This window comes from Antrostomus carolinensis, unplaced genomic scaffold, assembly GCF_000700745.2.
Source record: "Antrostomus carolinensis isolate BGI_N321 unplaced genomic scaffold, ASM70074v2 scaffold39902, whole genome shotgun sequence".
NCBI lineage: Eukaryota > Metazoa > Chordata > Aves > Caprimulgiformes > Caprimulgidae > Antrostomus > Antrostomus carolinensis.
The window spans coordinates 36448-58122 of NW_010298308.1; the positions used below are offsets into that span (position 1 = coordinate 36448).

The window sequence follows — 21675 nt, forward strand, 5'->3', positions numbered from 1 at the left end:
TCTTTATTTCTGTATAACAATTAGTGGAAAACATTTTGAGATATTTGAGTAAAAGGTACTATAGAAATAGAAAGTACTGTTTAAATAAATTACATTTCTCTAGTCTTTGAATTAAGAACCACAGTCACTCCTAATGGATTAAACCATAACATGTTTTACTTACCTTCTACACATGCTTGCATCCTTTTATAAAAGGCCAATATAGAAATTCTTTAATAGTCTTCCATGCATTAGAAGAGCTAGATGGTCTGTGATCATCAATACACAGGTTAAGAAGCACTTTAGGGGCTGGATGAAGCCAGCCACCTCATTACATATGGCCCACAGTCACATTAGCATTATGCTGTAGTAACATGACAAAAATCAGATTGATTTTAATGTTTTCTATTTCCCCTCAGAAAGATATTAAAAAGACCTGACTGGACTTTAGGAAGGAAAAGGTTTCCAACTTCAGTTGAAGCCACAGCAGACAAGAGGACTGCTGTCATTATAAAGCTATGGTATCTCTGGGCATTGCTTCCTTCTGTGCAGATAGCAAAAGCTGTTTTTTTAAGGGTTTGATCTTCTTTCTCCTCCACTGCAGTCTGGTCAAATTGCACAATGACTTCAACAGAACATGCTCTGAACCCAGACCTGCACTTAACAATTATGTAAGAACCTAATGGTTCTTAGGTTAGATAGGTCAGTAGAAATTCAGGTGGGGCCTACCCTTGGAAGCAGAAAGCTGAGTAAAAGGAGGGAACTGGTTTTCCTTTCCTTAAGATGACTGAGTTGTTGTTTTATTTTCTCAACCTAACACTTGGAACGGAGACAGAGAGAAAGGGCTGCTGCTTACACCCACAGAGCAGAAGAAAACCCTCAAAGACTCATTAATTGAAGCCAACCAGGCAGTGCCGTGAAAGGCCATTTCAATCAGTCTTCCAAGCACTCCGAAGTAAAAGTATCATGGACTTTTAGCACACAATTCAGCCTCCCAAAATGTTTGATTCCTGAGCGATGCTGAAGAGGTGGTGTCCCTTTTCTACAAATGTGCAAGTGAATGCCAGAGTCAGAGGAAGATATTCTTTACCTTTTATTAGCCAATTTGTAGACAATTTTTACTGTACTCAGACTTGCAGAGCATTTGATACATACTAAATATTTCTCCCATTGACCTGTTTTAGCTGTAACTGCTCAGCACTTCTGCAAATCAGGCCTCAGGGGAAACAAGAAACATACAATTAGTGACCTCCCTTGAAAAGTTTGATTAAAGTGTGTTGCCAAGCAACACAAATTCTGGCAGAGACAGTAATAGAATTCTGTCCTCTAGAGAAGCCTTAAATTCCTTGGTGACTATCTTTTCCTCTTCCTGCAATCTCCTCCTTTATTCACTGTGTCCCACAACCTCTGCAATAAAATGAGAATGTGCTAAATTAGCGGTTTTTTCACACACAGCCCTTGCACAGGCACTCATACTTCTGGTATTTCTAAAGTGTTAAGATAAATTTAGATTGTGAGTGTGTATGAATTCCTCATTTACCTCCCCCCTACTCTTATTTTTTAATAGAACAAAAAAAATCTATCAAATGGCATAATTCTTGTACCTAACAAAGTGATTACAAGGTTAGGTCTTTCCTTGCTTTTTCCCATACCTAACTGGCTCTCAGACGTAATTTTCTCTCCTCTTTCTCTGCCTCCACCACTCCATAGCACTTCATTCAGGCACAATCTCCTCTGCACCAACTGTCTGCTTGTCTTCCCACCCCAGCACCTAGCACAGCTGTCTGCACCCAGCCAGTCAGTCCCAGTTATAGCAGATACCAAAATCCAGCCCAAAGCTGGATCTGATAAAGATATAGGCTTTGTCATTTATTTCAAGTTTAGCAAGGAAATCTGTTTCTCTCAGATGCTGACTCCATTTTTATCACACTTATATACGCAAATATATGCTTGTGTGTGATGTGGTATACATCTGTGTACTAATGTGCATAACATTTGCAACCATAGTAAATGTGGATGTAATTTATAAGAAAGAACACCAGCAGATCAGATCAAATGACCTCGGCAGAACCCAGTGGATGAGACATGAGTGCCTGCTTTAAGAGTGGGTTACTGAAGAGCTCCTGGGAGTAGGAGAGAGGATATGCCTCAGGAAGTGAGTACCTGGACTGGCAGTTGAAGCAGTAAAAAGAAATGAGAAAAGGGACAGGCACTGCACTCAGCAAAGACCCCCTGAGGTTCTAGGGGACACAGGTTTTGAGCTGAGCCCCTGCTTTTTAGCAAAGGTCCTGAAAGGAAGTAATTCCAATGGGGGAAGACTGTGAAGCAGTGGTTAAGCTCTAAGCTCCTAAAATCCATGAATGCTTCTTGTTCCAAATCTTTCACACTCTCCTCCTTTCTCTGGCAAAAGATTGTCAGAGCTGCTCCATCCCCCATTATCCCATATCCTGGATGCAGGGGAAAAAAAAGTTTGAGAACTGTTGATCTGCAGCAATAGTCAGCAGCAAAAGTGTTGGAAAAAAGAATACAAAAACAGGCAGCAAAGAGAGATCCTTCATCTAAAACCCTCCAGCCATTACCACTAGAGGTTTAGGAATCTCCTGAGCCAGACGTTCTACTGTATTAACCTGGGAATAACTGAGAATAATAATAATGCCTTCTCACACTTGCTTCAAGTTCCCTTAGCACCTGAAGAGCAAAGTAAGGCCCGCAGCTCTCATCTGAGGAAGAGACAGCCTACAGCTAGTGCAAGTCAGATGCATATTTAGCAAGATCAGTGGAGCACTGCTGACTTACTGTGCACAATATCATTTAGGTTGGAGTAGCATCCAAAAGCTCCGATTAGGAGGAGAACTCCATCCTGTCAGGCACTAGATAAATACCTACAGTCATGTATGCCCTATCCCAGGGAGACAGGCCAGGCTACCTTCATATGCTTCTAACTGGGCTCCCCTTGAAACTGATACTGAATCTGCAACATTTTCAGAATGTAGCTGGTTACTCTGCGGACTGGAAGGTGAGAATTACCTCAGTCTAACCCCTGTGAAATGCAGGCCTTGCCAATATACCAACAGGTAGAACTCAAAGTCTAATGATAAGGTGTAAAACATACATTCATTCTCCAGGCTCTAAGTATTTGGCAGGCTCATCAATTTCTGTCTATCATAAAAAATCTGATCTAGCCCTGTAGGCTCAATAAATAGGATATTCATAGTTCAGACATTTTTAACTGCCTATAGAAAGTTGCTAGTTCCATCCAGCTTTTTGAGGTGACATTTTGACCTTCCTCTCCTTTTGGGGAGGAAATTACAGGAAGAAGATAAAAAAATAAGAGATAATGGACATCCATCCTCATCCTTTTTCATCCTGCATCAGAAAGAAATTGACATTTTCCTGGTGGCCACTGGTAGTTGGCTCTGGAGCCAACCCTTTCTTATACAGCCTTTCCTTGTGTTTTTTTCACTGTGGTATTTACATGTTGTTTTAGGCAGCTTGGATAAATGTCTTCAACAATGCAGAAATGCTGAGCACCTCAATATGATATGAGATCCATACTGTAATTTACATTGTAACTAATCAAGTCTATGAAAGGGATCATTAAGCTCATCATAAACATCTTTAAAAAAATAAAAAAACTGTTTTGAGACTGATAAAAGAAAGAAAGCAAAGTCCAAGTCCCAGGTTGAAATTATGTATAAATTCCATCCTGTAAATAACAATTGGAAAATTCTCCTGGGTGCAGTCAAAACTAAAAGTAACTGTTGCCCTTCTTCATGAACAGCCATGTTACATAAGGCACAAGGGAAAGGAGGCCACAGGAAACACTTGTAATATTTCAGCATCACCAGAGTTTAACCTGGGAAGGTTTTTACTGGAAAGCTTCCAACTCTGCCGGCTCTTTGTTACATAGTGGATTTAATCCACAGCTGAAGACCTTCAAAATAACAAAACCATGCAAAAGAAAAGCAGATTGACTTTTTGGCAGGAAGTCAATGCGCAAATACTAATGAAATAATCTCAGTAAGCAGTTGGATTCCTCGAAGGTCAAAAGCTACATAGTGAAGAACTTCAGCATTTAAGTTATTAACAATTTTGTCTTCAAGGATTCTGACAGTTTCTGTGTTCTAAATTAAGGGATTAAAAAAAAAATCTAGATTTGATGACTGAACAGTCAAGCCCTCTGTATCTTGTGTCTCTGATTCTTCAGACAGAAAGATTTTCTTGTTCCTGTGGAAGCTACTAACCTGATTTTATTTATTTAGGACCAGAAACAAAAGTAAGTAGGAAAGTGGACTGTCATCAATGCTCTTTCTCATTTGTTTCTGGCAAAGCGCCCTATAAAATGCCCAATCTCAGTGCTATCTTCCATTGCCACCATCCTTGCTGTTAGTCTATATCCTCATTCTTTTATCTGTTCCTCCACTCTTCTTTTATTCCACCACTCACAACCAAACACTCTTTATCCCCCTTACTGTTCTACTCCTGCCCTTCTCTCCTAACTCAGAACTAAGGAATGGGTGCAAGCAATGACAGAGGGAGAAGAGGAGAAGAAAATTATCCTCAGGAAAGAAAGTGAATGACTTCAAACTGCCTAAGCTTTGAAGTACCTTAGGTGAAAGTAATTTGCTGTCCCTGCAGCCCAATTTTGGTAGAGTGGAAGTTACTGGTAAAACCTTCATCAGTGCTAATGGGATGAGAAGCAAGACTCCAAGCAGAATTAAGCACAGTTCAGGTCTTTCAGTTACTCAGTGAAGCAGCTGCAGTTCCCATTTCATAGAATCATAGAATGGTTTGGGTTGGAAGGGACCTTTAAAGATCATCTAGTCCAACCCCCCTGCAATAAGCAAAGACATCGTCAACTAGATGAGGTTGCTCAGATCCCCGTCTAGCGTGACTTTGAATATTTTGAATGTAACCTCTCTAGTCAACCTGTCGCAGTGTTTCACCACTCTCATTGTAAAATATTTCTTCCTTAAATGTAGTCTAAATCTACCCTCTTTTATTTTAAAACCATTTCATAGAATCATAGAATAGATTGGGTTGGAAAAGACCTCCAAGATCATCAAGTCCAACCCCTGATCCAACTCCAATTACTATATCATGGCACTAAGGGCCACATCCAATCTCTTTTTAAAAACCTCCAGGGATGGTGAATCCACCACCTCTCTGGGCAGGCCGTTCCAGTGCCCGATTACCCTCTCTGTAAAGAATTTCTTCCTAACATCCAACCTAAACCTCCCCTGGCAGAGCTTGAGCCCATGCCCCCTTGTCCTATTGTTGGTTACCTGGGAGAAGAGACCAACCCCCACCTGGCTATAACCTCCCTTCAGGTAGTTGAAGAGAGTGATGAGGTCACCTCTAAGCCTTCTCTTCTCCAGACTAAACAACCCAGCTCCCTCAGCCTCTCCTCATAGGACTTGTGCTCAAGTCCCTTCACCAGCCTCGTTGCTCTTCTCTGGACCTGCTCCAGCACCTCAATGTCCTTCCTAAACTGAGGGGCCCAGAGCTGAACACAATACTCAAGGTGTGGCCTCACTAACGCAGAGTACAGGGGAAGGATCACTTCCCTGCTCCTGCTGGCCACACTGTTCTTGATGCAGGCCAGGATGCCGTTGGCCTTCTTGGCCACCTGGGCACACTGCTGGCTCATGTTCAGCCTCCTGTCTATCATTTGTATCACTTTAAATTATGGACCACTGATAAATTTACTGTCTTGCACCTATATGGCTCAGGATTAGCCCTACAGTGCTATTGACAAATACAATATCGATAGCACACTGATGAACGACACTATGACATTTTTTTCATACTTAGGGACACCACTTCTATTAATTTTACAGGAAAGAGCATTTTGTCCCACTCTTGATTGTATTACTTTTAATTTTCTTAAGTTGTGAACTTAAAAAAACTTCTTATTTTCTTAATGCTACTTTAGATGGCCCCTTCATTTTGCAAATCTCCATGAGTGTAACATTTGCCTCTTGTAAATCACAAGGAAAAAACATATAGGTAAGGTGGGCAATCTTCTTGCCTATACTCCAAAATTGTATTGGATAGATTAAAACTGAATTTACTAGGTTCACTTTGGCCTCTTCCAAATAAACAAACTAAATTGGTACAAACCAGGTTAATTTAATCTTACGAGTGCCTATATAGCTTTTTGTAGCCCTTTATCGAAACTGATTTTAAAATCACTTTTTATTTAGAGTTTGCTTTTAAAACATGAAATATCCCTAGCCAGCAGAAAATCATAAACACAAACACAAAATACTGGGAGAGATTACTGAATTTCCACTCCTCACTGTGCCCATTTAGACCAGCTCAAACATGGAAGGGTTGAAGTGCTTCTTGCTGTAAAAACGGTAGCAGTAGATCTCATTTCCACTTAATGTACTATCCACTTTTTAGCTTCCTTATCCCTAACACAGGTCAACCATGAAATAAATGTGAACTAAATCCTAACCTTCCATGAACCGTGGAATCAACAATTTAACCTTTCTGATCCAACACTTTACTAAAGAAAATAAAAACTTAAGACAAATAAGATGGGAGCACCCTATTTCTGGCTATATTGATGTGTTTGGGAATGCTAGTCAGATTCCATCAGTTCCAAATCACAGTAATAAAGAAGCCGAAATGAGAATTCTTATCTTCTAGTTGGATTTCTGCATCTCTCGCCACCAATGTGAGACATTCAGAACGTGAATTCCACACTGGCACCATGCCCTTTTGACTTGCACATCAAAGCTCTGCCTCTTCAGACAAAGATACATTCAAGTTGAGAAAGCCTATAAGTAACATCTATATATCCAATCTAGTGTCATCACTGCAGACAGGATAAAAAGAAGAGCCAAGCATTACAGAGAAAGTGATCTCAAGGAAAAGCAAAGGTACCTCAGATGACACATGTAAACAGAGGTGGGAAATTAAGTGGTACAGATATATAAGTTTAATGTCCAGCATTAAGACATTTCTATAAAAGGGAATAGCTGTAGCTATGACACTACCAAAGAGCAAATACAGCAAGTCTGAAAGAAACACAGACATTTTACCCAATCTGTGAGAAAGTGGCACATACCTAGACTTGGCTAAATTAGAAAAGTTTCACCAATGTATTTGTAGCTCTACTGCTATAGCACTCAAAACACACTGATAGTGAAAACTGCTCATGAATAGCATAGGAAGTTCGAACCTTCTAAGCACTTACTGCATGGTCTGTTTCCCAACAGTCCTTGGAGAGGTGTAGATGCAGATTTAATGAGCAATGCATACCATCTGTTAATATTGCCTTTAAGACCAATTGAGAAAAAAAACAGCAATGCCAAGAGTACAAGAGATGGCAGAAGCCTTAAAAAAATGGACCATCAATACTAGGGTTCTCTGTGTATGATTGCTGTAAAAACAAATCCCCCCAAATTAACAGACTACATGTATATTTTGCAACTGTTAAAATAGCTAAATCAGTCTTAAACCTGGATTAGAACCATGCAATAAACATTCAGGTTAACAGAGCTAGTGAGCATATTACTTCTGACAAAAGCCAAACTTGGCAGAATGATGCATTCCAGGACCTGATCCTGCAGTACCCATGCTCTGGGCTCGCTCCTTTCTATAGCAAATTAGAACAGATCTTTAGTCTCACACTGACTTACATAAATACAAGATCTGGCTGCTTGCTAGGTTACACTCCAGCCAAATGGGTAAAAACTGCTATAATTCTAATAGAGTAGTATTTCTCATTAACTACTTTGGATGTGAGACAGTGGACAGTCGAGGCCCTGGTCCCTAAAGTGTCTAAATGGAGAAAGCCAGGTCTGCCAGCACAGTACATTCTCAGCTACTAGCTAGGGCAACTCTACTGGCTGGCTGAAGTGCTAGCTAAAGATCAGGGTACTGTTTTCAACCCCACCATGGGCCTGTAATCTACACCCAGGTCTAAATCACTTGCAACATGCACTTGAAGCTCCAAAGCCTCTCTATAAAGCTGCAAACATTAATTCCCTTATGTTGTGAGTTTAATTAGTGTCTAGTTTTCACAAATTAGTCTTCCATAGAACATGACCTGAGGACAGGTCTCATGTTTAGCTGGGATCGGGTGTTTCTGTCTGCTTCTGTAAATAAGAGGTCATTTTTTCCTTTCAGTTTCACAATAACTATTCCCATTGATCTATTCACCTCAGTAAGTGTGGCTGTTGTTTTCACTTAGATGAACTCTGATTTCCTATGGGATAAGGATTGTATTTCCTAATAGCCAGTAGGACAATAACTTCATCCTTTTCACCCAGTCATATACATTTCAGTCGTACATGAATATTTTCTTCTTCCTCAAGAGAGCTTTGAGAAATTACCAAAAATCCATTTAAAAGCTTTGGGTTTACTTCCACAGTCCCAGTTTTATTTGAACACAATATTAAATCTGGAGGGAAAGAAATAACTGGAGGTCCATAGTTTGCATGTTGAGTTATCTTTGGCCTACTTTAGCCTACATAGCTTTGTGACAAGAACAGATGTAAAAGCTCTTTGCAGTCCTTAATCAAGACATACTATTACTGAGATAACCAGAAGGCAAAAGAATAAGCCAAGTCACCAGGGTTCAGAAACAGAAATGGTTACATGAAATAAAGGGTTTATTTTAATCACTAGAATTCCCTGACAGAGATGTAAGTCAATTCTAAACTTAAAGGCATGTTACCTTGCTATGTTAGTTTAAACGTGTAGTATACTTTTGTAGTAATTTAATAATCATAAAATTTTCTGACATACTGACCCTTTAAAGCAGAAATGCATTATTTTTCAATTATTTTAATGGGTTATTAACTTATACATATTGCAAATATAGCTTACTTACACTTTTAGAATGGAGTATTTCAGAAAATTACAAACACTTGAAAGACAAAGCAATTCCAATTTGCAACCTTCAAGCACAGATGTGGTAAACAGGGCCCAAAAGACATATGTGAGAAGATCCATCCCTCTCCTTGCCTAATGTAAAGCTATCCACTCAGATTAAAGCCTCCCAGAACTCTCTCAGCCACAATCACAGTCTGATTTCTTTCACATGCTATTCCCTCTCCCCTAACTCCTGTCTCTCCCATACTGTACTGATGGAGACCTCTTAAAACTCTCTTCATACATCTTGTTTACAGATCCCTGCTGAAACCCAAACCACTACTGTTATGCTCAAAGTTTCCTCATGTCTCAACAAGAGGGATGAACTGCTTCCTCATTTCTTTCCTCTTTTTTTTTTTTTTTTTGCACATAGTTTATCACCTGGGGAAAACTTCTTATACCTGCACAGAAATTACTGAAATTAAGTAGAGAAATTATGTCTAACTGGTCTAAATCTCTGGGAATTGCCCTGAGCCCTCATACTCCAAATACTGCACTAGTTTAGAAAGTGTAATTTCCCAAAATCTTGAACAGCCATTTCACATTTTACTTTGGCCACATCTTCAAATGTCAGTAAAACCCACTAGAAGGGAAAACTGCCACAGTTAATGACAGACAGATTGAAGGGAGATAGTGGCTATTTTGACAGTTAGGGACAGTGAGCCTTTATACCATTTATAACATTACAAGTTAAAAAAAAGATTTAATTTCTTATTTGAGCTATTCCTAATGTCAGCTCATGTCTAAACACAGTAAAGCCTTCTTCACATTCATTTAAAATGATACACACTTTTACTGTGCTATAGAGTAGTATAAATAAAAAAGTATAAAGTTCACTTCCATTCAATAACAGCCAAGATCACCGTCCCAAAGAGCAATAAATAATAGGATATTGCTAACACCAAACATCAAGAAAGATAGTTAAAACCATTACAAATCCATATCTCTCAGTAACTTAACGATCTATAGGTTCAGTCAATTTAAAAGATCTAGGAACAGGGGTTTAGTGGATTAGTAACAACAGACCATTAATCTCTGCAGCCTCAATTTTAATCCAGCAATGACCAAAGTGATTGAAAATCATTCTGACCACATGACTAGTAAAGCCCCTGAGCACGGTTCTCTCACATACCTGAATCCCAGCAGCAGAGATCACAGTATGTTTTTAAAAGGACTATTTACCAAGAGACCTCTGCTTAATACTTAAATAAACTCAACGCCAACATTTTTGGTGAGTAATTCCACTGCACACTACCTTTGTGAACTAAGAGCAGATTTAAAGATTTTATTTTACACTTTATTTCAGTCTATATTAGCAAAGCTTGTTTTTTTTCCCTGGCAAAATATCCAAAACAAATTTGTATAAAACAAATACCTTTTTGTTTCCACAGAAGATTTTAAATAAATGTGTAGGAATTGATGACTGTCATTCCAAGCAAATGCCAGGAGATTATTTTTGTGCAGTTTACATAATATCAGTGAAACTTATATCCAGAACACTTAAGAGTTTTAAAAATAATGCAATAGCATTATGTCATATGCTCTGTTTTTATGTATAAGAATGCTCTATTTCAGAGATTTTAAGTTCTGGAGTATTCAATGACTAGAATAAATTCTTAGGTGTCCAGTCAATATTTAGGTGTCCAGTAATACGATGACATCATGTGATCAAGACACACTTCAACATTTGATCCTAGACCATCCATCTAGACTTTGCCAGCTGCTTGCACACAACTGGCACGAGGCTTCCCAAGCACCACTGTTAGCACTGCCTAGTAGAGTGGGTCTTTCCTCATGACACAACATGGCTGTGCCGCTGTCACTCCGCCAGTCATGCCATGCAGCCCCACAGCCCAGGTCTGTACACAGGATGTCCTCTTTGTAGCAGGACTTTAGGGCTGATCAAAATAAAATTAAAATTTATGCTGGAAAAAAGGTGGAACAGAAATTCACATATGAAAAGCATTGTGTATTACTGCTCATCTCCTGTTATTTCACTTCTTAGTTTTTTGGTTTTGTTTACCAGAGTCCAGGGGAAATCTGTTTACTACTGTAAAAAATGGTGTCTGTTTCATTCAGGGCATCCATAAAGTGAGAATTAACAAACTACAACACAGATTATTTTAATTCCGATTGTACAGTTTCTCTTGCTATATTAGTCATACTAGAAAAGCCCATATCTTCACTTTACCATACAAAGAACTGATATGATTTTACCTGGATCAAAAACTATTTTCTACACAACTGTATAATTTAATCGAAGATTATGAAAATTTCTGCTCATCTTAGCTGAGCTTTTCCAAAGAATTTTGCATTGAGTATTATACCATTGCTACTCCTTGCTTCAGCAAAACACATCAGCACATCCTTAATCTAAATTGTTTTATACAATTACAAATTAAGACTCAGATACAGCAAAACACTTAAGCTTGTCTTTTAAGTTTTTCATTTTGCTTAATCTGTGCATTAATGTATCACAATAAAATCTAAAGAGGATGACTCAGTTTTTAACTTGCAAGTATGTAAACATACTTACGCTACCTAATAAAAATAAATAATATTATTTATTACTCTGTTTTGCATCCTGTTCCACAGTGAGGTAAATAGTTGTGACTCTAGAGCAAAGGCACAATTACAGACTGGCAAAGATGAATTGTTAACAACTTGGAGAGAGTGCCAGGGGGGCTACTGAAAATAAAATTATGCATCTGCAGATAACTTTAAATCCCACTTGCAATTACTAACTGCCACATAGTACCCTCAGGATCATCTGGGCAAACGAGAGGAGACTGTGGAGTCTTTGTAGACTACTTTGCTTTCCAGCAGGCTCAAAAACATACAATAACAATAAGATGCCACTTATAAATAAGAATGTGAACAAAAAAATATTCAAATGGTGAAGCCAGGTGAATATACTGGAAAAAAAAAAAAAGTGGTAGTTACAGATATCATGGGCAAAACGCCCTGGGGTGAGGATTTCACCCCTCAAAATAAATTAACATATGTGTACACAGCATATCCAACAATGATACCAGTATGTAAAGGAACCTGTTGATCTGTTGAGAGAGAAAATTTCAAACAGAAAATTTAGGGCTAAAACCTCTGGTGCCCTTAATTTTCTGTTAAGCGCCAGACAGATGCGAAACATGAGGCAGGCGAAGTGCTGCACTTGAGGAACCCATTTGTTACTCACAGTCCCAGTAAAAACATACAGAGGCCAACTATATGAATGTTAATAATTTAAGCAGAATTTAAATAACACATGTTTATGAAGGAACCTTGTGTGGGTCTGAATTTTACCTTAGCATCACACTAACTCCTGGAAACCAATTTAAGTTAAACTCTAATCGATGTAATTCTTAAATATATCATAATTATACCAAATGGTAACTTCACTATTACTATGAAAATATGAAAAGAAAAAATACCTTGTAATACACAGGCAGAGAGGGAAGGAGGGATCCAGCCTCTGTGAGGACATGCCAGGCCCCATTCTGTGACCCTTCACTCCCAGGGAAGCCACACAAGTTTAAACACTGAGGATAAATCTAGCTGAAGCAAACTGCACGAAGTCAAGAGGCAATGGAGCAGAAATTACCATGAACTCACTGCTCAGCTGGGCTTCAAGTTCTAGAGGTTTAAAAATGGTCATTTCATGTTTCATGGGGCCAGACTGCCAGGTTTCATCATTCACTGAATTTGTTGAGTCTGCCCAGCTGCAGCCATGCCCGCTCCCCTCAGAAACCGAAAGGCACTGTTAGCGTGAGGCTCACAGAAACCATTCTCAGGAATATGTGTCTAGAAGGAGCTTGCAAGGGCGGGCAGTGCCACAAGGCCAGCCACCTTCCTGTGAGGCACAGCCTCTCAGTTCCCTGACATGAGGAGAAGATGCAGGGTGAGCCACTCAGGTCAGCCACCCTCCTGCCATCTCCAGGCATGTCTGTGGTGAGGAAACACATCCCCGGTGAGGAGACAGGTCCACGGTCAAGCTGGTTAGTCCAGTCAGCGAGGTGAGGTGAAGTGAGGAGCAGCAGGGCACAAGGCTGAGGGCATGTGAGGGGCCGAGGTTAAAGGTAGCTCAGAGCCCCTGAGGCACCAGACATGGCTGCTCACAGTTCTCTCCACAGCCTGACCCAAGGCTGCTCAGCTGTGCAGGATCAGAGCTGACACAGATGAAGCAGCAGGACCTGGGGTTGGGGGATGAGGCCTTAGAGCCTGAGCGCTCATCCCAGGGCCTGTCACTGTCTTCCCTCCTGATCCTGACACCATGGAGGCCTCGTGCTCCCTTGTGATTCACTGTGTCAGTGAGGTGATTCGGTGTCATACCCTGACCAGAAACCAGGCGTAAGAGTAATCCTAGTGCTGCAAGTCAGGAACAAGAGTGAAAATGGACTGTAATTACTTAAATTGCTGCTGGGTGACCTTTCACATGACATTTTACCTCAGTTTCTCCATCTGTGAAAGTGTGGCAATGCTACATTCTCCCTGCAAACTCTTCCAGGCTCTGCCACTGAAATTCATCTTTGTTTTTTCTTTTTGACTGAAATATAACACAGCTCTTCTCATTCATACCTTTAATTCTCAGAAAAATCCAGACTACACAATCCCATTCAGAGAAATCTCCTGTCAGTAGCTCTTCACATACCCCCAAGCAGCAGGATTAGGACCAGCACAGGGTCAATCAAACACCTTTTCTTTCCAGGAGCGGCAGCTTTTCCCTTCCATAGCTGCAGCTTCCCACATGGGAAATAACACACCTCACCTGCAAATAGTATGGTTTTCCACCTGTGTATAAACAAATAGCTCATTCTCCGTAAAATTTCACTTCCAGGGGACACTACTGAAGTATTATTTTCTTTTTCTGCCCACAAGCACAAATCATCAGCACTACCTTTTTCCTAAAGAGAGAAAATTTTTTTCTTTGCCATAATGGCAAACACAAATTAATGCTCTTTGTAGCAGCCCAAATATGTCACCTTGCCAAATAAAATTTAGCTGTGGCAGTAGCAATCCTTCCTGACCTGCTCTCTCAGTTACCCAACCACCATGCTACTGGCAGTACAGCTATCAGGCAGAGTTTGCTGGAGGACATGGTCATTCCATCATCACTTCAAATGGTGCAGTTTTCTAGTCACATGTACCAAAAGACCCTTCTCTATTACTCACTATCTTTTTCTTTTAGTATTAATAAGGCAAATTCTGTAGGAGTCCTGCTGTGCTAGTCTTTCTACTCATGGCAGAACAGAAAAACTCCATTCTAAGGACTATTCTTGAAGCAGAATAGGGCACTATAGTAGTTAACAGCAGGAAAGAACTTAAATTGGAAACAACCCACAAAACTGACAAGAAGATGATTTTTCAAAAACCATGTTTTCCCTCTAAATCCATCTACTCAAATGCTACTTCCAAAAGCTAGAGATGTCAGCACATTTAGAGGGGGGAAAAAAGGATGACGTTGCTAGCTGCACATCCTCCCAGCATGTGCTTTGAAGCCACTTTGGACCAGTCGGTGCACAACTCTCTCTGTTCCATACTTAAAAGCCAGGTGACAAACATACAGTATTCTGAGCTTGATCAAGTTAAGCACTAATGATAAAGAGAGGAAGAAAGAATGCCAAAATTAACAGATAACATCATGGATATTATCTCTTTTTAAATTTATTTTAGTGTTGTGTTAAAAACTACATTCTAATTAGTTATTTGTGAATTACAGCTGCTGTGATATTTTGCTGTCAATAATATTACAAAATGTAAAACTGTGGGGCATTTAATTTTACTACAGAAATACAAATATTACAGATCCATGAATTTAAACCAGAAATGTTTTCATATGGAAAAATACATCAAACAATGAAAGCATTTCTTTTCTTTAGTTTTGACCATTGTTTTCAGTACACTATGTAAGTGGGAACTGATCACCTTCAATTTTTCAAGATGAATAAAAGAAAAAAAGAAAATTAAATATTTTAGAGCTGTAATCCTGGACACGGTATACCTGGCACTCAACAGGAGCACAGAGACCTGCCATCTAGAGCTTTTTCTCATTGTCAAGCTTTAAGTTTTTATGATTTGTAAGGCCCAAATCTCATTAACACCAAAGCCATTTATAACATCCTAAGAGTTCCAAGGTCTTTTAAGGTGGGTGTAAAAAGTAGGTTTCCTTCTGCCTTCTTACCCAAACTGTCAACTGCTAAGCACTGCATGAAAACATTTCCCATATTGACAAATAAGAAGTTGACACTTATGGGCACCCATGTGCCTATAAGGCATCCAGTACTTGTCTACATCACCAAAAGGCTACTATAACTACATGGAACATAGGTCTAAAAATGTTTCAGCCCTCTATTTTTATGACAATAATAACTTTCAATTTTTTCTTCAAGAAATTCCACTGAAAGACCCCCGACAGCTTTTTAACCATCAATATTTAAACCAAGAATAAAATATTCTACTGCTTTGAATTCAACTGTAAACAGGCTGGGCTGTAAGTTCTCATAAATGCTAGATTATCATTCCTTTAAAAAAATATTTCCTGTTTGTTTACCATTAATGTTTCAATTTATCTATCACAATGGAAATTTTTTTGCTAATTGATATTCTCCACTATATGGACAGGCAGTTTTGCACTTTCTGATGGCATTACAGTGGAAATGCAGTCACACTGTACAGCATTGCCTCTAAAGAAGTCATTTAAAATTTGGTTCCTATTTTCTGTTCCTTACAACATGATGTATGGTTAAGATAAAATCAAGATAGGAGCAAAATAACACTTATCACAGTATGTCAGTGTTGTCCATAACTGTCATCTAGTTTTTTCTATTTGAGCTGGTAATGAGATAATGATAAAACAATTTTATATAGTCTTCTATTAACAGTCCAGATGGGACAATCATCCACTTCAGCCTTTGCCATGTTAAGTTTAGCCATAAACAATCAGTAACGATGAAAACAGCAGCTCCCTCCTCAGCTAAATTACAACCATTCAAACCAGTAGGAAAGTGATACCTTGACCAATAGCAACTAATAAGCAGAACAGCCTTTTAGGGTAAGCAGGAATTCCTTGTTCATTGGTATATAAGGAATATTCATAATGCAAATGGAAAGTCATTTCAATCCTTGCTGAATTCAAAATCTAGTTGTTGTAGACTTCAAAACTGAAACCTTTCCAAGAATATCAAGGGAAAACTTCTCTATAACATTAGTTGTATGCTGAAGACTCAAGTAATACCCTTAAATTGAGAGTGCTCATTTGAGTTGAGGTTTTATTCCTGTTTTTTAATAATTTTGTATTGGAGGCTTGGTATCTAGTTCAACTGCATTAACAGTGAGGTAACACAACAAGGCAAAGAGGTCCCTTTGAAAACTGGGTATCTTCATCACTGAGATGTGGAAAAAAATAGCAGCGATTACCATTTTTTTTTCTGTCAGTTTATTGCATGGAAAATAGCTCAGCATAATATGTGCAAAACTATTCATAAATGTTCCCTTCTACTACCTTTACATAAACTAAAAATATGTGTGTTGTTTTGGCACTTCAGTGCCTATCTGGTCATGCTGTAGCTGTAAAACTAACAATAAAAATAAAATGATGAAAAATACAGGACACAAAAAAAAAAAAAAAAGTAAAGCAGACATTTATAGGAGACTTTAAGGCTATTTCCACAGAATTTTAAAGCAGGAACATCTTCACACCTTTTGAAAAGGCAGCAACATCTCTGAAGCGAGAAAGCATTCAAGTGCTAAGGAACTAAGAGTCTTTGGATCCAACATATGGCCTCCATCCTCTGTTTGAATGTAAGCAGGAGGATTGAATCCACGTGGATTTTCAGTAACATCAACAAACTCCATGCAGGCATGAAGGTTTGCCCACATTCACGAAGCTGTGGATATGGGAGAAAGAAGAAAAGAATACTATAATGGATTGGATGCCAAAAGCTCTTAGTTACCAGATGCACCAGGCTGCATGCTACAGTATCTTCCTATATGTCTAGCGATTACCTTCTCTCATATATGTATATATATATATATAGCATATATATATATATATGCTATGAATAATTCCTTCCACTAGGATATTACATTTCTTACTTAAAAGTGCCAGAAAAAGAACTATTTCTGTGACACTATTTGAGAATAATCAACTTGGTTTCAACATTTTTGTCCAAACATAACAATGAACCATTCACTGTTTGTTCCTAATGGACATTACAGCCTTGATATTCTTCTCTTCTACGAGACTGCTTTAGCTTGAATTACCTCAGGTTGTACAGTGCTAAGAGAAGAAGAGTTATCAGACCTTACAGACCATAATTCAACAGATAATTCAAGCTCTGGCATAATTTAGAGTTCCTATAGGACAACTCTGTGTTATGCCAGGTAATAAGAGCTCTGAGACTGCAGAAGCAGCAGGACAGAAAATGAAATGCAACTGTGCTCCAAATACACCCCTAGCCCTCGATGCCAGGAGGTGCTACATCAGATGCTCAATACACAGTGGAATTCCTTGATGCACACGATTTTTTTTATACCATCTTAGTTGTTCATGATACATGATTTATGACCCTTCTGTGCTGCCAAGCAGGTGAAAGAAGTTATATCATAAAAGGGATCTGCCCCTACATGACTTGAGGATGATGGCAAAGGATGAAAATACTTCCAAATAATGACAGCTATAGGATTTGCATTAATTTCATCCGCATTAGTTCCCACAAGCCAAAACAATAAAAGGTAATACATCAATTCATAGGAAGCCACAAAGCTGGTGAACATGCAGGTTCTTTAAACCATCTCGTTGATGAATTAACAGAAAATGTACATAGAAACCTTCTTAATCAATACCCATGACAGCAGCATTTCCTTATTTAAATTAAGTATCCTGCAAAAGTTTGAAAACAGCATCCTGATTTTTTTTTTTTTTTAATTGAAACTGATAATCTAGAATTACAAAAAAAAATTGCTCATGGTTTATACAAATGACTATGCAAGCAAAGGTGGCAGCCATTATGGGATCAACAACATCCCACCTGAGAACACAGATGATAATTAATCTTTGGTGGTATTCTTAGCCCAGAAAGTAATTTTGGACATCATACCAACACCTATTATCCTCTTCCTGTATAAACAGAATAATCCCTGTGCCATGATTATCTGCATCTTCAAAGGAACAACAACCAGAGAGGTCTTATTTCAGCATTCTATCTACAGAGCATCTTCACTTCTACTACACTGTGTTCTGCCTATGCTGTAGTATTATTAAAAGGAACAAAACCTCAAAAGTGATAATACAAATCATAACTATTTTTCCTTAGAGACTACAGCTAAAAGGAATAAATATGCATTATGACTTAGAAGGAAAGAGAGGGCTTTAATTTCTTTCTAAAGGATAGAAATTGTTTTCGTGGTCCTTCAATCTGTTCTTATTTCTCATTTGCATCTGCACAAAGAAACTAGATTCTCCTTTCAAACAAGCAATTTCAAGTAGCAAAAGCCTTACTTCAGTATTCCAAGAAAACAAAAATATTCAGCTTACGAAGTTCACAGGAAAATTGTTTTCCAAACACAAGGGCCAATAATTAAAAAAATATGCATTCCTAAATAAGTATAATTTCTTCCAAACCAAGCAATCTATCATACATGCAGGTAACTGACTGATAAAAAATATGTTAGGTATAAAATATTTTTAAAATATATACACCTCTTTTTAACAGATAAAATTACTTTTCATATATTAAGTGTTGCAAAAATTCATGCATGTGAGAGACACCAAAAAGCCAATTGTGTAACTTCATTATTTATTTTGAATAAGAAACAGAGCTTAGTTTATATTTAAATGTTATGTAAATACACAGCAAAAGGGAATGTGACATAACATTGAACCTATGTTTAGTAAATAAGTTTACGAATAATAACAAACTAACTTAATAGTCTATTAAATTCAGTGCCTGACATCATCCCTTTGAACAGCAGCTCTTAATAGGCCCTAATCTAAATAACTACTGGAATTAGTAGGAGGGCCATCAGAGGTTTAAATAGACATTGAATCAAGCATTTGCCAAGGTTGAGGAAAGATCCATACACAGAAGAACCAGTCTTGTACCTTCACTGCTGAAACAACTGACTCAATAAGAAAGAAAAAAAAAAAAGAGAGAAAAAAGAATACTGCTGCACTCCTTAATTCACATTCCTGTAATTTTCAGCACTATGCTCAAGTAGTGGTTTTTTTAAGTAACATGTTGAATGAAAGACCAGTGCTGAAGTGCTAAAAATTCACAGTTTCTGGAATCCAGTATTGAGGCAAACCTTAACAAGCTTCATTACATCTTCTCTTACTTACACTGTTATCCAGACATCCCAGCTAGATAATATGCTACAAAACATAGTGTGAAAAGGATGACAGAGGGAAGATACAAAGCATTAGTGCCAGTCAGATATCTACACATCTTAATCCTTTTTACCAAGATGACAAATACTAAGGATTCCTGAAAAAAAAAAAAAAAAAAAAATCCCTAGGAAGAAGGAAAAAAAAAAAGCTAAATGCACACACACATCCTCTGTGTGGTAAAAATTAATTGTTTGAAACCACAGCTTTAACCATGCAGCAAAAGCATCCCACCATTCACTTATTCACTTTATTCTCAAAAATAAAGAACAAAAAAAGAGAAGAAGAAACCAGAGATGGATATCAATGTGTTCTTAGTGCTAGAGGGAGATGGAAAGCAAGGAGAGCCCCTGCAGGACTGATCCCACTATCAGTTTCAGGAGCCTGGGTTCCCATATCTGAAGATGAGGAAAGGAGGGGGGAGATTAGGAAGCACTGGCAGCTAAATGTGTGGCATAAGGACCTGCACAGAAAGGGACAGCTTCTTTCTGTCTCAGGATATTACTGTCAGAATGGCCAAGAAAGCAATGAGCTGCTTTTTTTCCATTCTCACTGTGGTACTTTAAGAAGTGCCTAATTTGAAGAGAACTGGACAGGTGGCATATCATGCTGAGCTAAATAGATAAGTGTGAGATTTAAATGACAAGAGGCAGTAGGTTTTGCTCTTTTAAAGACTGAGAGAGTGAATTATTCAGATGGCACCAATGGGCACAAGTGGAAGGTCAGCCTGGGGTGCTGCCAATGCCACCCAGGTGCCTGGTAGCAGATGGTGCCAGTCGGCAGGGATAAAAGAAGGGCTGACGTACCCTGCGGGCCGATAGCAACACTATTTGCTCAGAAATAAAAAAGTTTGGGGGCAGGTACAGGAAATAGAAATGAACACAGATGCTGTCACCCCAAATGCTAGTGTTAGCGTCACCGGTCCAAGGGCTGTAAGGGTGGATCAGTCAGGAAGCACTGCAGAAAGCACAGTGGGGACAGGCACTGCCAGGGTGAGATGCTGTGCAGGGGCTGGGGGCTGCAGCTGGGAGCCAGCCCAGGCCAATCTCTGCACCATCCCAAGGGAGCTTCGGAGCTCCCTAAGCACCTCCAGGCTGGAAACTGAGATGTTCACCAGGACCCCCTCTACCCGCCGGCAGCGCCTTGCCTGTGTCGCTTGCATTCCCATTTCTGGACTTACGCAATGACTCGAGGGCAGAAGCAGCCTGCAGAGAAGTGGAACAGCAGGAGACACAGGCAGCCTGGATCCCCATGGGGCTTCCTGAAGTGTCCCAAACTAGAAAACTGGCCACCTCCCCACTCCTGCCTCCTGCAACATAATTATTCCAGCATGACTGACATGACAAATTAATAAGGCAGCCAGGGCTTTTGCAGTAGAAGGGAGTGTTTTCCCCAAGAAGAAATTGTTCCAATCCTTTAGGCTAGACACCCGGCCGTGCCTGTTCATTAATTGGACAAGCTCTGGTGACAACTGAAATTACCTGATTTCTACATACTGGAGGGGAGAGAGATCTTTGAAAGCTTAAAATGAGAAGCCCAAAGCTGAAATCCCAGCAATGAAGCAGTTCTTTGAATGGGGCTAATTTTTTTTTTTTTCAATTCATTTTCAGAGCATGGTCACGATAAAGCTCCTTTTAAAAGCAGAGGCATGTCCTGCAGCGTTATTTTTCCCTTTGCAGACCCTGAACTGTGGCACCTGAACGTGACAGCTCCGCCAATGAACCGCAAACCTTTTAAGATCCACAGAACAGCCGAGCTTAAGAACTTCAGGAGCTATGAAATTCCAGGATTACTGCAATGTTACGATTAATTATCACAATCAGGTACATTAGGAATTATAAGTATCTGCTTAATCAGTACACTGTGGTTAGTTATTGCAGCCAGTGTATCATAATTACTACACAGGCACTGGAATTACGGGGAGGGGGATTGATGTTTGTTGATTCTGTCACGATCCACTCACAATACATCCCTCATGTATTCAACTACTATTTTGATCTGGGTTTAACCGTACCTCTTGCTCCTTATTAAAGGGAAGCCTGAGAACCCTGTATGATATTTCTGCCCCCCCCCCATCCTTTCTGTGGTAGCTGCATACCTGAAATGCAGACGATGAAATTCGCTTGCAGAAGAAAAAGCACCTCCCAAACAATTTCCATCCTCCGATTCTCATGCCAAGTGCATCCCTCGGCGAAAAAAAAAATAACAAAGATCAATATCGCAGTTTGAACGATCCCAGCAAATTTCCTTTCGGACTTGAAGACTGTATTCCCCAGATGTGCTGACAACACATGTCCGAGCTCTCTCTCTGCACGGCTCAAGCGAGATCCCTTCCCTTCCTTCGCCCTCCAAAAAAGACCACGAAGCCAACTGCCAGCACCGGGCTCTTCTTCCACGCGTGAGAAAAAAATCCACCAGATTTCCCAACA

General features: G+C 39.3%; 1 long non-coding RNA gene across 1 annotated transcript in view; it reads right to left on the bottom strand.

Moving 5' to 3' along the window:
- The window catches only part of LOC104520664 (uncharacterized), a 42019-nt gene extending 20382 nt beyond the window's left edge, over window positions 1-21637 (bottom strand). Inside the window, exon 1 of the long non-coding RNA XR_727969.2 lies at window positions 21345-21637. This is a non-coding gene — a long non-coding RNA (uncharacterized LOC104520664). The remainder of the gene's footprint in view (window positions 1-21344) is intronic.
- Window positions 21638-21675: the final 38 nt, after the last annotated feature.